The sequence below is a fragment of the Megascapheus bottae genome, chromosome 6 (assembly GCF_031878675.1).
Source record: "Megascapheus bottae isolate mThoBot1 chromosome 6, mThoBot2.hap1, whole genome shotgun sequence".
In the NCBI taxonomy this organism is placed as follows: Eukaryota; Metazoa; Chordata; class Mammalia; order Rodentia; family Geomyidae; genus Megascapheus; species Megascapheus bottae.
The window spans coordinates 22462670-22478457 of record NC_143514.1 but is presented as its reverse complement, the minus strand read 5'-3'; positions in this window follow the sequence as shown (position 1 = coordinate 22478457).

Below are 15788 nucleotides of genomic sequence, written 5' to 3'. Positions count from 1 at the left end.
AGGTAGCAATTACTCCAACTGCTATCAGATTCCACTTCCATCAGCAACATTGTTTTCCTGCACAAGTGCTCTGTGATCCACTCCCTTTGAAACACTCCACAGCTCCTGGTCCCCACAATGACACTGCAGGGCCTTGCCCCACAGGAACTCCACAATTTACCCAATTAGGCAGCTGGGTGTCCTGATTGCAGGTGGCTAATGGTGAAAGAGATTTTTGTTGGGGACCCATATTCCTACATCAGCACTAATCGCCTACTTCAGGAAACACACCACACCATTTCTGGCTAACCTTAAAACAATCACATTAAAATAAAGAGGACTGTCAGTAGAGCCATTTTATAAATAGCTAAAATTAAACAGAGCAAGGCTGGCACTGCTAATGCATAAGCAAAGAACTGACTTCCTGCATTTCATCGAGAATTCCTGATAGCAAACTGCAGTATGTTTATTGTACATTAATTCAACAGAGCATTCAAAATGAATTTATGCCCTGGCTGAAGGGTGCAATATTAAAACTAAATATTATTTATTATCTTAATATTAGTAACCATAGTAAAAAAAAAGTCATGTTAACAATTCAGAGTGTTTAAAAAGCTGAGGATACCATAGCTCTACTTACCAATCAACTGTTCTTGCCTTAATTTATGCAAGTGTAGCCTATAGCTAAAAGCCTTGTATATTTGTTTCCCCATGGTATTAGTGCTCAAAAATAGGACACTCTTCCAAGGGCACCTTATAAACACAGAACTGTAATTTATTTGGCAAATTAAAGCTCATATAAAATGTGCACACTGAGGTACAGATTAACATATTTAATTTCAATATTACCTGCAAACCTATTTTTTCCATACACCATTCTAATTAGTTATATAAAATCAAGTCCCTGTATTATAAGCAATTATTTAAGTGGAAATAGAAACTGGATCTGAATTAAATATACTGTAAAAAGATAACATGTGATGGAAATTAATATATCTATTTGTATCTAGAAATATGTTTTCTAGTTAAATGATATGTGAATATTGAACATTCAAAATCTGATTGTGGTGAAAGTTGAGATGTTTTATGGTCTGGTAGCTGAACAAGTTGCTATCTTGGTAATATACTTTAATATTTATATGTTTTGAAATCCTAGCAGACATTAGATTCACTTTATCCACTGGAGTGTTATTCCCATTATGAATATTCACTCCCCCTACAGTTGAACATGAAAATTGTTTATGAACACTTTATTTAGCAAATTATTCTTTCGCTGTTAAGATTGTACTAGAAATTATAATGCCATAGGTACCAAGTTTATTTCACATTATCACATTAAAATAGTTCCAGATAAGTGTTACTGGTCTTCCATCATATCAGTAACTTGAAACTGTAACTTTACAAGCAGGATTGTTTGGCATTTTAAAAGTAAAGTTATTACAAACTGAAATAAAGCGTTCACAACTGAAGAAGATTTTTTTGCCAGTCCTAGGGCTTAAACTCAGGGCCTGGGCATTGTGCTTGAGTTTTTCTCAAGGGTAGCAATCTACCACTTGAGCCACAGCACGTCACAACTTCTGACTTTTTTCTGCGTATGTGGTACTGAGGAATTGAACCTGAAACTTCATGCATGCTAGGCAAACACTCTACCAATAGGCCATGCTTCCAGCCCCCGAGAAGATTTTTAAAGTTCAGAATTAAATAGGAGCCATTTGGCCTAGAATAGGGCATGTGACTAAGAATGATCAAAAACTTTGCACTCTAAGAGTCTTGTTCTAACATGTTAATTCGACAGTAACTCCCCTGAGAAAACTCTTGTGATTCCTGATCTCAAATTGCATCCTGCCCTAGCTCAACCTATCAGCTCCCCAAATTGTATACTAAGTTCACAGAACAAATTTGCTTACCCTGTTATAATTTTTCTCCCTCACTCCTCCTCCAGCGGCAAACTTCACAGAGCAGGGACCTGTCAAGCATTTAGCACTGTTCTTCACACAAAATAGCTTAAAAACTATTTTTAAATGAATGAATGGGTGACTTAGCATGTTCAGGTTGCTGTAACAAAATGCCATCAATTAGCTTGCTTATAACAACAGCAAGCATTTTTCACCACCTCTGAAAAACAGATCCAAGACCAGCTTACCAGATTTACTGTTTCATGAGGAGACCCACTTCCTAGTTAATTGCTATGTCCTCACATGGTAGAAGAGGCAAACAAGAGCTGGGCCAACTCTTGTTGGGAAATGACTTCTGAAGGCTCTTCCCTTATAAAATGGCTTTTCAAAAGACTTTATTTCCTAGACCATTACATTGAGGCTGAGGGTTTCAATGTATGAATTTGGGGAAGATTCAATAAACTAAAGAATTTTTTTTCAAAACATTTCTATCCTTATGGAAAGACTTAGAAAAAATCCTATTAAGTGAAGTAAGCCAGACTCAAAGGAACATAGGCTCAATAGTTTCCCTCATTTGTCATAATCAGTAGAAACTTTGGGCTCTACTAGCAGAGATTTGCAATAGAGCAAAACCTAGATACATAAGGCCATATAGTATGATGCTAAATGAAAGGACCTCCAGGATATAGAAACAAAAGCCATCTGAGTGATTGTTGTCCTTAATGTACTATGTTATCTCTCATCTTTTTTGCTATCCCTTGGTTATCTCATATTGTTACAGTATTTCACCTTGTTATCTGATATATTGTATATATGTGTATTTTGTTATTTGAAATAGGATAGGGAAGGGGGGAAAACAAGGTAGGGTGGGGGGAGGGAAATAGGGACCAAGACTTGAGAAAGGGTATCAATGTATGTGAAGTAATGCACCTTCTATCTGGTGAATATAATGTAACCCTTCTATTAATTACAATAAAATATATGGAAAAAATAGATGACAGATTCCATCAAAAAAAAAGTGTGGTCCATTAAAATGAGGCCACTATAGTGAACTGTGATTCAAAGTGACTAGTAACTTTATACATATATATATATTATATATTATATTTATGACATACTGTTAGAGAAAAACCATGTGAAAACACTAGAACACCAAAGAGTCCTCAAAAGAAACAACACTGCCATTTCCATAATCTTGAATTTCTGTCCTCCCAGATTAAAATTCATTTCTCTTGTTTAAGTCACCCACTTGATTATGCTTGCCCTGGAAGACTAATTCAGAAGTGATAAATCCAATTATCAAAACACACTAAGACTGACCCTAGTTTCTTGTTTTCAACATTTTTTTAACTTTTACACTGTCCAGCCTCTAAATTTTTCAGAAAAGGAAAACCCACAAAATCCAGTGGAACACATTATAACATCAAGAAAGTCTTTCTTATATCTTTCCTAAATCCTTCAGAGAAGGATTTCCTCTGTTGGACTCATCGTAGACAGCAAACAGCTCATTAACTGTGACCTATTGTAACAGTTCAGCACAGGACCAACCGGACTAGCCACCTGGTCTTCACTACTTCCCTCATTATTTTACATGCTTGGTTGTATTCTTACTCCCAATTTAAAGAGGCTTTTACAACTGTCAACAGGAGGTTTACATCATTCAAGATACCCATTCTTCTTTTTTTTTAACTTTTCTTGTCTCTTTTCTATATCTTTTTATGATTTTGTAATTGTTTGAAGGCAATAATTTAGCATTAAATATTACCCACAATGCTACTGCATTCTGATTCACAGCATCGTACCTCATAAGCCCTTTGCACAACTGTGCCATTCATCCTGCTTTCTGTCCTACCTTTAACATTCACTTTAAGCATAAAGGCCTGTTACTCTGTCCTTGAAACACATCATTATTAAATTCCTTACAGCCAAAAGACTTTAATTCATTGTTTTGTAGTCATCTTCGCATGTTGAAGAGCTTCCCATTGCTCAAAAGTTCAAAGTTCTCACACAGCTTCCTTCTTGATCCAGCCTTCCAGGTCATCCTCTACTTTACAAGCCAAGTTCTTCCTACACTTACCCAAGCTGTCCTTGTCAACTTTACCAGACCCCACCCTGTCCTCTGCAAGGCTGCCTGACTTCCTTGATTCTCTTCCCCCAGCCTTTCCTCCCTTTTCTACAGAGTTCCTTCCTACTTAGGCATCAAGTCTCCATCTGGTTTGCCTTCAAAGAAAAACCAAACATCATGGGCTAGGTATCTGGTTTTGTCTTCACTCTGTACAAACCCAACAGCTGCCTTGCATTTCTGAACAGTTATACTTCCACTAATGGCATTTTTCTTTCCTATTAGTATAAATCAATTGTACAAAGGGGAATCATTGTGATATTTTCCTACATGAATATGATTTACTTGATCAAATTTATGCTTTCTGTATTACTCTTCCTTTTTGAGAGTTATTGGCAGGTTTAATTATGCTATTCTTGTGGATACACATAATGGACTCCTAAATATTTACATACATACACACACACACACACACACACACACACACACCTGTCAGCTTCTCCCATGTACTGGTATATATTCTATCAAAAACAGTCCTTCTTACATTCACCATATTGTTGTAGTGGCTGTTTCCTCATCACCCAGATACAGTCATGGTTAACATCTCAGATCCCCCACAGCTTTGCTCCAAAGTCCACTGATTATCAATTGAAGCTGACACAGAATATCCTCTTTGAAATTTCACCCAATAACAGCCTCTGTTGTCTATTGCATTACAGTTCTACATGTGTTTATAGTAATTAATACAATGAAATCTTCCATCTAACCTTACTTTTTCATCTATTATTTATTGTCTGCCTTCCCTAAGATTGCCAGCTTTATGAAGTCATTGATATATCTGCAGTAGCTGAAATGTAATGACACCCAACTATTTCTGGCATGAACATAGAAAATCCTCAAACATAAAGTGTAGCTTGCAGGACTTTCCAAGGTCACCTTTTTTGGGGGGGTGGTGCTAAAATACAATGTGTGACCAATGGAACAGACTAGAAGACCCAGAAATGAACCCATGAACTCATAGCTGTCTAATCTTTGATAAGGGAGCCAAAAGCACAAGATGAAAGAAAAACAACCTCTTCAACAAATGATGTTGGCAACATTGGCTATACACATGCAGAAAACTGAAGCTAGATCCTCATATAACCCTCTGTAACAGAATCTATTCGAAATGGATCAGAAAACTCAATACTAGGAAAATATACTTGATACTATGAAAATATTACAAGAAGGGGTAGGCAAACCCCTGGAACTCCTAAGAACAGGTCAAAACTTTTTTTTCTTTTTTTTTTATTGTAATTAGTAAAAGGGTTACATGATATTTGCCAGATAGAAGGTGCATTAATTTACATACATTGATACCCTTTCACATGTCTTGGTACCTGTTTCCCTCCCCCCCACACTCCCCACCCGTCTTGGTTTTCCCCCCTTCCCTATCAAATTTCAAATATCCAAATACAAATAAGTTCAATATATCAGATAACAAAGTGAGATACTATAGAACAGGTCAAAACTTTTTAAGTAAAGATCCAGAACCACAACAAATAAAAGAAAGACTGGATATACAATTGCATCACACCAAAGAGTTTCAGCATTGCAAAGGACATACCTAGCCTGATAAATAGAAACCCTATAGAATGGGAAAAGATCTTTAATAGCTTTGCATCAGACAAGGGCCTCATATTGAAAATATACACTGAGCTTGAAAAAAATCAATACTTCCAATAATAAACCCTCAAAGAAATAACAACCCGATTACTAACTGGGATAAAAATTTAAAGAGATGCTTCTCAGAAGAAGTAAAAACAGTAGACACAGGAAAAAAGGTTCAACCAGGAATTTGGCCTAGTGGTAGAGTGTTTGCCTAGCTTGCACAAAGACCCACATTCAATTCCTTGGTACCACATACATAGAAAAAAGCCAGAAATGGTGCTGTGGCTCAAGTGGTAGGGCTCTGGCCTTGAGAAAGCCCAAAGACAGTGCTCAGACTGTGAATTCAAGCCCCAGGACTGGCAAAATAAAATGCTCAACATCTCAGGCCAATGCTTTTCTCAGGAAATGGAATTCCAAACAACCTCACCTTTGTTAGAATGACCATTATCAAGAAAACTAGTAAGAGATTCTGGTGGGGATGTGACCAAGAGGCAATATTATTGTTGATGGGAATGTAAACTTGTTCAACAACTCTGGAAAGCACTATAGAGTTTCCTCAAAAAACTAACCATAGAATTTCTGTATGTCCCAGCAATTCCACTCCTAAACATTTATCCAATTAACCACAAATCAGGCCACACCAAAACTACCAATACAACCATATTCACTGAAGCACTGTTTACCATAGCCAAGTTATGGAAACAACCCAGACATCCCTCAGTGGATGAATGGATGAATGAAGAATGAATGGGGAAAATGTAATATATATATATATATATATATATATATATATATATATATATATATATATACCTAATGGAATTCTACACATCCATCATAAAAGATGGTACTGTACCATTTGTAAGGGAATGGAAAGACTTGAAAAAATTGTATTAAATGAAGTAATCAGATCCAAAGAAGCATAGGTTGCATGTTTTCCCCCATTTGTGGTAACTAGAATGTTTCTACAAGTATACACACTAGATGTTAAAAGACAAAAACATACATTTGGGCATGATAAATTATATGACACTCTAGACATTCACATCATGAGACCAAAGAAGGTTTTCTTAGGAAAGGATCACAAAGATTCAATTGCTATGGGCATATGATCATATAAAATGATGTTTATCAAAGTGAACTCCAAGAAAAGGAAATAAAAGGTCTTATGTTATTTTGCTTTGGGGGTATTTTTTTCTCTTTGTCACTGGTTTTTACTTCTGTACCGTTTGTCTTGCACATAAGTTTATCTGTTTGGGAGATAGCAGAAATGGTGGGACAAAAGGTAAACAAATGAAGCAGTGAAAACAGCCTATACAATTTATGGGGGATGGTAGATCAGGGGAAAACTGGGAGAAAACTAGAGAAGTGACACTGTTCAAAAGGAAATGCACTCATTACATGACTTATGCAGCTGTAAGCCCTCTGTATATCACCTTTACAATAAAAATAAAATAAAGTGGGTCACATCTGTCATACTAGCTACTCAAGAGGCTGAGATCTGAGGGTCACAGGTTAAAGCCAGCCCAGGTACTAACATCCGTGAGACTCTTATCTCTAATTAACCACCAGAAAACTGAAGTGGTGCTGTGGCTCAAGGGGGAGGGCGGTAGCCTTGAGCTGAAGAGCTCAGGGACAACACCCAGGCCCAGAGTTCCAGCCCCACAACCGACCAAAAAATAAAAATAAAATAAAATAACAGCTAGTGTGTGAAGGCAGTTTACAGAAAAATGTCATCTGTCATAATATCCAAAATATTTATTCTTTCCACAAAAAAGCCACCATTGTTATCAGTGGTATAACATTTTATGCGAATATAGTGTTGTTTTGTTGGAAATTTTTAAAACAATGAATAGAATCATAATACTAAAAATTGAACCCTTTGTGATATATAGAGTTCTGTCTGTGTCTAAGATTATTGCTTAGGAGTACGGATTAGGGGACTCTGAAAAGAAATGGCAAATAACACACTTTCCAGTGACCATGTGCCTTAACTCCAGAATGATCCTTGATCATTTCCTTTCTGAGAATGGAGTGCCCTATGAAAATATAAATAATGCAATTTTTGAGGCAAAGATTGGAAAGATAAATTCACTTTTCTAGGAAACAGTCTATTTGGTTTGCCATTTTCTGTGTGTTATGAGAGATTCTGTAGGGATTTGTATTCAATTTCTGAAAAAATGCTGAGAGTACTAGACTCAAAAACATCAAAAACAAGATATTTTCTCATTCTACTAGATGTCTAATTCTTATGTTTATTTCTAATTTCTGCCTTCAGAGTGACTCAAATCATCGTTTATCACTACATATTTCTGAAACATTTGACTATCATCAGATTAACTTCTGAATATTCCCTATTTATGTACGTATAATAACCATGTAATGCTAATTTCCAACATTTTCTAGTGCAAAAAGCACTAGTTGATTTTTGAAATGCCTTTCCCTATAGGTTTCCTCTTATTTACCTCAAAGCAGATTAGGCTACTTTCTCTTTTAAAGCTCTTGTTTTAGCATTTCTTTATGCATCATTGCCAATTCTTTACATTATTTTTATACTATATGGATATTTTTAAATTAATTATGCTTTCTAAAGTTAAAATAAGTCTATAATAAGCCCATTGTAGTTTAACCTAATAAATCTAGCAGGCAAAATTATTTTAAAAACTGAATCAAGAAAGCTATGCTGAGATATTATTGCCAGTTTAGCTATCAAATGTAATCCATTATGATTTGGTTTATTATCAAGTACATTTGGCACATTAATTATTAATCCATACTACATTGCTTTTACCAAAAGCTTGTCCTTGATTGCTATGTTTTCCAATGTTTAATCAGTTAGCTTCCACAGTTTTGTAATGTAAGATTAGTATCAGATGCCTTGATCAAATTCCCAAAGTTCTGGTAATGTCTCTTTTTATTGTCAGTAAATCCAGCTGGATTTAGATGAAAGTAGATTTTAGTGTGATTATTAAGTGTGAGTTTATTAATGTTATCTATTAAGCCCATAATACACATTGCCCATATAAAAGCTTTTAGAATCATACTTGATAAATATACTATACAAGTCCAAGAGGTTTAAGAACAGAAAAAGACTTCACTATATAAACTGAAATATTTTGTTGGTGCTTGGAAATCACCTTGGGTGTGGAGTTCTAACTCCTTAATTCCGTAGTAAATCAGAGCCTCTCATTAATATAGGCAGATAAATTGACTTTAACAAAAATTGAAAGAAAAGCAGCAAAAGGAAGCAGTTAGAAAAAATAATAGTTATTTCCTCACATGGGAATGGGAGACAGAGATGGATTGGGCTTCTGTGTCATGAGGAAAATGTAAGCAAACTACAGAGATCATCTGCTTTTAAAGCATTTTTCTACATGAGCAGTGTCTTGGTTTGCTTTCTTTTTTTTTTTTCTTGGTTTGCTTTCTATGACTATAGTGAAAATTGTGTAACCTATAAAGAAAAAGGATTTTTATTCACAGTTCTAGATATTGGGGAGTGTAAGATTGTGTACCTACATGTAGCCTCATTTTAACTCTTATCATGGCAGAAATCAAGAAGAGAAAGAAAGCATGTGAACTCGAGACAGCAGTCCAAGTCCTAAAATAACTTAGCTATTACATAAGAAAAAGCAAAAATATTCTCTTCCATGGCTCAAATGCCTAAGCCTCATCTTAAGTTCCTATATACATCTTTTGAGGCACATGTTCCAAAGCTATAGCAAAAAGACTACATAGTTGTCCCCAAAACACATTTCTGGGAAGTGGCACTGTGGCTCAAAGCGGTAGAGCGCTAGCCTTGAGCTGGAGCTCAGTGAGAGTACCCAGGTACAGAATTCAAGCCCTATGACAGACAAAAAAAAGTTCTGAAAGACAGACATTCCTTTCCAACTGATGCCCCTTATATTAAGGACTTCAACTGGTTTACATTCCTACAACTTAACCCATATGCTTCTAAAAACTGGTTATGTTTAAGTGGAGTCTCTTATTTTTTTAATTGTTCAGTGGCCCAAAACTTCTAATGTGATTACACTGAATATTTTTACATTAGTAGTGAAATTCATTTAAAACACTAAGAATAGTGACCACTGTTATTACAGAGGTCCTGGGATAAAGGCCTCCAGTAAGCACTGACTGAAATCATAGCTGAGTCTCGGTCTCATAGGCAGTAAATAGGAAATAGGCTTCCCCATTCTTTCCCCTATAAGCCCCATAAAAACTGCAAGCTTAATGAAAAAAATGGACCCCATTTCCTCCCTACCAGTATGAGAAGAGGGTCAGGGACACTTAGGGATCTGGCTACGTTCTGTCCTTAGACACAAGGGCTAGTGGAGATATATAATGCCTTATCTTCTCATTGAGGTCCAAAATCAAAGTCACATATGTAGGAAATACAGTTAAGAGTAGCTTGAAAAAAAAAGAGTAGCTTGAAATCTAGAAATCTAGTTAACAGAAAAAAGCTCTCTATTATTAAAGAATCTGTTACAAACAGTGAGCACAAGCCAGATGAATTTTAAAGCCTGATATTTGGACTTGATGCATGTGAGAAGAAGGTATACAGGCAATCTGATGGGGGTTGGAGAGTTTCATGCTGTGTGGATGTACAGCTGGGGCAATACCTATTATGATGATATTATCACAATCCCACCCATAGGAAGAAAAAAAATGTTACAGCATTGGATTATGCTATACCCTTACTCACACCCAAGGACTTTCTACAATAATAATAAAAGATTTGTGGCAAGAGTTCAAAGATTAAGCTGAAAATTTACTCTGACTCTTCTAGGTCCCTATTACAAACACATGACAGTGTATCAAGGACATTCACAATGCAGCTTCTCCTTCCTCTTCAGAAACTTGTTGCAAATTTTAGCCAGTGCTACAGCAACAGAGAACTCAACCAGAAATGTGGAATCTAAATCAAATCTCTATAAGTCAATAAGGTGCCCTCTACAGAACATGGAAAATTGTCTGGTGATGAAGGTAAGTTAGTCCCCTCGAATATCTCCCTACTTTGAATATAACTAATAGGTGAAAGCAAGACACGAAGACTTTTGTATTTTGTTGGTGTGTCTTTTTTGTTGTTGTTTATTGTCAGGGTAATAGGGGGTTGCAGTCACATTGGCCCTTTCCCCACCCCCTTCCAATCATCTTGTTTTTCCACTTCCCTTCCCTATTTCCAATAAACAAATAAATGTATATACAATATACCAGGTAACACGATCAGATACAATAATCATATGAAATTAGCCATTAGAGATAAAAAGAGAAATAAAATAACATAGTACATTAAGAACAACAATCACAAAGATAAAGCTCTTGTTTCCATATCATTTCATTTAGTCTCATCCTATATGACCTTAGGTGCAATGTTTTTGAGCTATTGTGATCCTCCTCTAGGAGAGTCCTAGATGTGCACTAATTATGACAAATGAAGGAAACCATTGAGCCTATGTTCCTTTGGGTCTGACTTATTTCACCTAATATGATTTTCTCCAAGTCTTTCCATTTCCTTACAAATGGGGCAACGTCATTCTTTCTGATGGCAGCATAGAATTCCATTGTGTATAAATACCACATCCTGTTGATCCAATCATCAAAGACTAAACATGGAGCTTCCCTATGACACAATAATACCACCCCTGGGTATTTACCCAAATGTCCAGAAACAAGGCCATAATAAAGCTCCCACCACAACCATGTTCATTACAGTATTATATATGATAGCTAAGATATGGAACAAATCCAGATGCCCCTCAGGAGATGAATGGATCAATAAAATGTGGCCACATTTAGACACAATAGAATTCTAGGTTGCCATCAAACAAAATGAAATTGCCTCATTCATAAGAGACTGGAAAGACTTGGAAAAACATCATATTAAGTATTAAAGTAAGCCAGACCCAAAGGAATACAGGCTCCATGGTTTCCCTTATTTGTAATAATTAGTATATGTCTACGATTTTCCTAGAAGAGGATCACAATAACTCACAAGCTATGTACATATGGTCATACAGGATGAGGCTTAGCAAAATGAAGTCCAGGATATGAGAACAAGAAGTTTATCTTTGTGGTTGTTGTTTTTAATGTACTATGTGAAGTTATTTCTTTTCACTTTTTTCCCCTTATGGTTTATCTTCTGTGGTTATGGCATCTGACTTTGGCATCTGGTGTATTGTATATGCATTTATTTGTTTATTTAGAATAGGAAAGAGAAGAGGAAAAATAAGATGATGAGACAAAGGACAAAGGGTGAACCAATGTAACAGTGATATTCACAAGACAATATATTAGAAATTAAGTTTACAACTTGGGAAGGGGTGGGGGAGGGAAAGTGGGATAAAAACATAGGAAGGGCTATCAATGTTCAAGAAGTAATGTACTCACTGTAATGTACCCAACAAATGGAACTGTAACCCCTCTATACAACATCCTTAGAGTCATGGACAAGTCTTGGAAGCAGATTATGTAACTTCAGCCTAGAAAGCTCTAAAACTACAATACTCTTTATTAGAATAACCCTTTACTCTTTATAAGTTCATTATCTAGCCATTTTATTTAGTGATAGAAGGTAACACACTACACTTAACTTGCATTCTGTCTGCATTATTCACTCCCCAATTTTTTAATCATGGAGCCCCAGCAACTGTAGGTGACCTCTCTGGCCATCACAAGAGTAAAAAGAGGCTTTCTCTTTTTGTTTTAAAGGGACTCAAGACATGACAGTTGAACCAATGCCTCACCATAAAGTGCAATGGAAGTGACAGAAAGAGTGGCAGACAAATTAAAGAGTAAGTTCTGTTTAGCAATTTGGGGTGACAGCACTTAAAATTTTTAGCTCTAAGATTGTTTAGGAATGACAGTTTGCAGCTGAGAAAGGCAGCTTACCCATTATGAAAGGGAATTTGTGTGTGAACTTAGAAAAAGCAGTCCTCAAAAGTGGAAAAAATGCTTTACATGTGTTATTTAAATAATAACCCATTAACTTTCTATAGATTTTTATTTGTGTGGTGCTACATTTCATCACTGGCTCAGTATTCGAATCAAGTCTTTCAGGCAGATTTTGTTTCATTTATCCTATAGAAATGCCATAGGAATTTGGATTTAGAATACACTTGTAATTGTTATTGCTGTCATTTTTCTAACCAATGTTAGAATTTAATTTTCTATTCAATAGAGACAAGCTTAATGAAAGGAGTAAAAATTAGTAAAATAGCTAATTAAATACTATTCACAATCACCTTGCTGCCATAAGCATCAATTTCTGCCTACAAAAATGCTTCAGTTTTTAGTCTCTCTTTTAGCAAGCAATTCTTCCATGTAATATCAATTGATTCCAAAATCCATCATGAAAAATAATCACTTGCCCAGAACTTATTATATACAGAAAGTTTATATAGAAATTTATTATATAGAGAAAGTATATCTACCTCCAATATACAATGGACATTGAGAGAATGTGTGTTGGCTAAATAGGAGGAAAGAAGTCAGATACTGGAAGCTCACTCTTGTAATACCAGTTACTCCGAAGCCTGTGATCTGAGGACTGCAGTTCAAAGGCAGCCTGGGAAAGGAAGTTCATGAGACTCGTATCTCCAGTAATCTACTTACAGTGCCCTGAAGTGGCACTGTGCCTCAAGTGATAGAGAGTTATCCTTGAGCCAAAGACCCAAAGGGGCAGCGCCTAGGCCCAGAGTTCAAGCCCTTGGACTGGTAAAAAGAGGGGGGGAGGGAAGAAGTTAAGGAAAGGCTCTTTTAGTAAGCACTTACTTTCTTCTACGCCTAAAAACTTGAAAAACAGTAGCTGATTATGTGGAAAAGTTTCTTTTCTCATTCAGATTTACTGAAGCAGGTTCCAAACCAGCATATATATATATATATATATATATATATATATATATATATACTTAACCTGCTCATTTTTGCATTTAGAGCCTTCAATCATGAATAATTCTGCTGCCAACGATTTAGACTAATAGCTCAGAAGTAGTTCCTTTTTAAAAGAAATGGAGTTTTTCTCACCTTAAAGAAACTCAGTTATAAATCCAGTTGTCACAGTCATCTTGTTTCTCCTTTGCTTTCTTTTATTACAAAGATTTGAAAGCCAGAGCAGTCCCTAAGGTTTAAACAACAAGAGATTACTTCCAGACAATGTAATCAAAAGATGTGTGCTAAGGTCTGGGCCAAGACCAGGTTGTCATGTAAAGAGACAGATCAGCCCCAATGCCTGTCCAAACATTCATTACAAACAAGCTTCAGAACGTTTTATATGGATTTGAGCCAAGTTTTTACCTTGCCTACATTCCCAAACATTGATCTATCTCAGTGCCATAAACTTTCAACTCACCTTAGAAATGATTTGATCATAAGAAGGATAGAGAAAAGAAAATGACCAGCCTTCCAATGATTCCGAGCCTGGGCAAATGAGAATAGGTGATCCTACTGGGGAATCTATACAATATTACAAATGTAATTTCAACAAGCTGCTTAGGATAATTTCATGATGTAAGTTGAAATGGGAATTACACTGTATTCAGGGTCAAAGCGCTGTCAGTACTTTACTTGTGTTGTTTCAGGCTTTTGTTGTTGTTTATTTTAGATCATGAAACAGATATTCTTTGTAAACGACAAAATGAAATGTATACCCCACTTTTCCTATTGTTTTGGAGGGATCTAAAGGTAAATGTGATTGTGTGAATGGTAATATTAACTCTTATTGGCCATGTTATTATTATTGCAAACTTTATGCTAGTCTTTCACATTCACATATTTTGCACTTGCAAAGCCATAAAAGCAAACAGCCAGATCAATGCTTTTTTTGTTTGTTTCCTCTGCTCCAAGCCCCATCTAGTTCCAAATGTGCTCCTACCTACTCCAAACTCACAGCTTAAATTTGCAATTGTGGCTCCATTTCTATTAGGAGGTTGTTTTACAATTGTTTTAACAGATTCAGAAAATCTAATGAACCCACAAATTTTAATTTAAAATTTCTCTGAAACTATAACTAGAAGTCTCAACAATCATCATATTTAATTATAAAAGTTATCAAATAATTTCCATTTCATATACAAATGAAACAATATATTTCTACTATCACTGTTTCTAGTCAATATTATAGTATCAACAATCATCATATTTAATTATAAAAGTTATCAAATAATTTCCATTTCATATACAAATGAAACAATATATTTCTACTATCACTGTTTCTAGTCAATATTATAGTATAGGCCTTACACTACTAAGATAAAAAAGTATCATTAAAATATGTAAAATTAGAAATTTAACAAAAAGGAGCACACAAAATACCAGCTCCTTTGGGACACGGCAAAGGCAGAACTCAGAGGAAAATTTATAGCTCTGTGTGCCTACAATAACAAATTGAAAAGATCGCAAACCAACAAGTTAATGTATCACCTTAAGCTCCTGGAAAAAGAGCAACAAACCAACCCTAATCCCAGTAGAAGGAAGCAAATTATTAAAATCAAAGCAGGATTAAATGATTTGGAATCCAAAAAAAATATAGAAAGAATCAACAAAACAAGGAGTTGGTTCTTTGAAAGAATTAACAAAATTGACAAACCTTTAGCAAATCTTACCAAAAACAGAAGGGAGCATACCAAAATAAACAAAATCACAGACGAAAATGGTAATATCACGACAGAAATTACCAAGATCCAGAGCATCATGAGGGAATACTTCTCAAACCTTTACACCAACAAATTGGAGAATCTAGAAGAAATGGATGAATTCCTAGCCAACATTAACATACCCACACTGAACCAAGAAGAACTAACCCAACTAAACAGGCCTATTTCAAGCACTGAATAGAAATGGCAATAAGAGACATTTCACCTAAGAAAAGCCCAAGGCCAGATGGATTCACAGCTGAATTCTATAAGGTCTTCAAAGCAGAGCTCACACCAATACTCAAGCTCTTCAACGAAATTGAAAATGAAGGCTCTTTACCAAACTCATTCTATGAAGCCAGTATAACCTTCATCCCCAAACCAGACAGATTCATCAAAGAAAGAGAGCTATAGACCTATTTCTTTGAAGAACATCGATGCAAAACTTCTCAACAAAATACTGGCCAACTGTCTACAACAACTAATCAAAAAAATTATACACTATGATCAAACTGGATTCATCACAGGGAGGCAAAGCTGGTTCAACATACGCAAATCAATTAATATAATTCAACA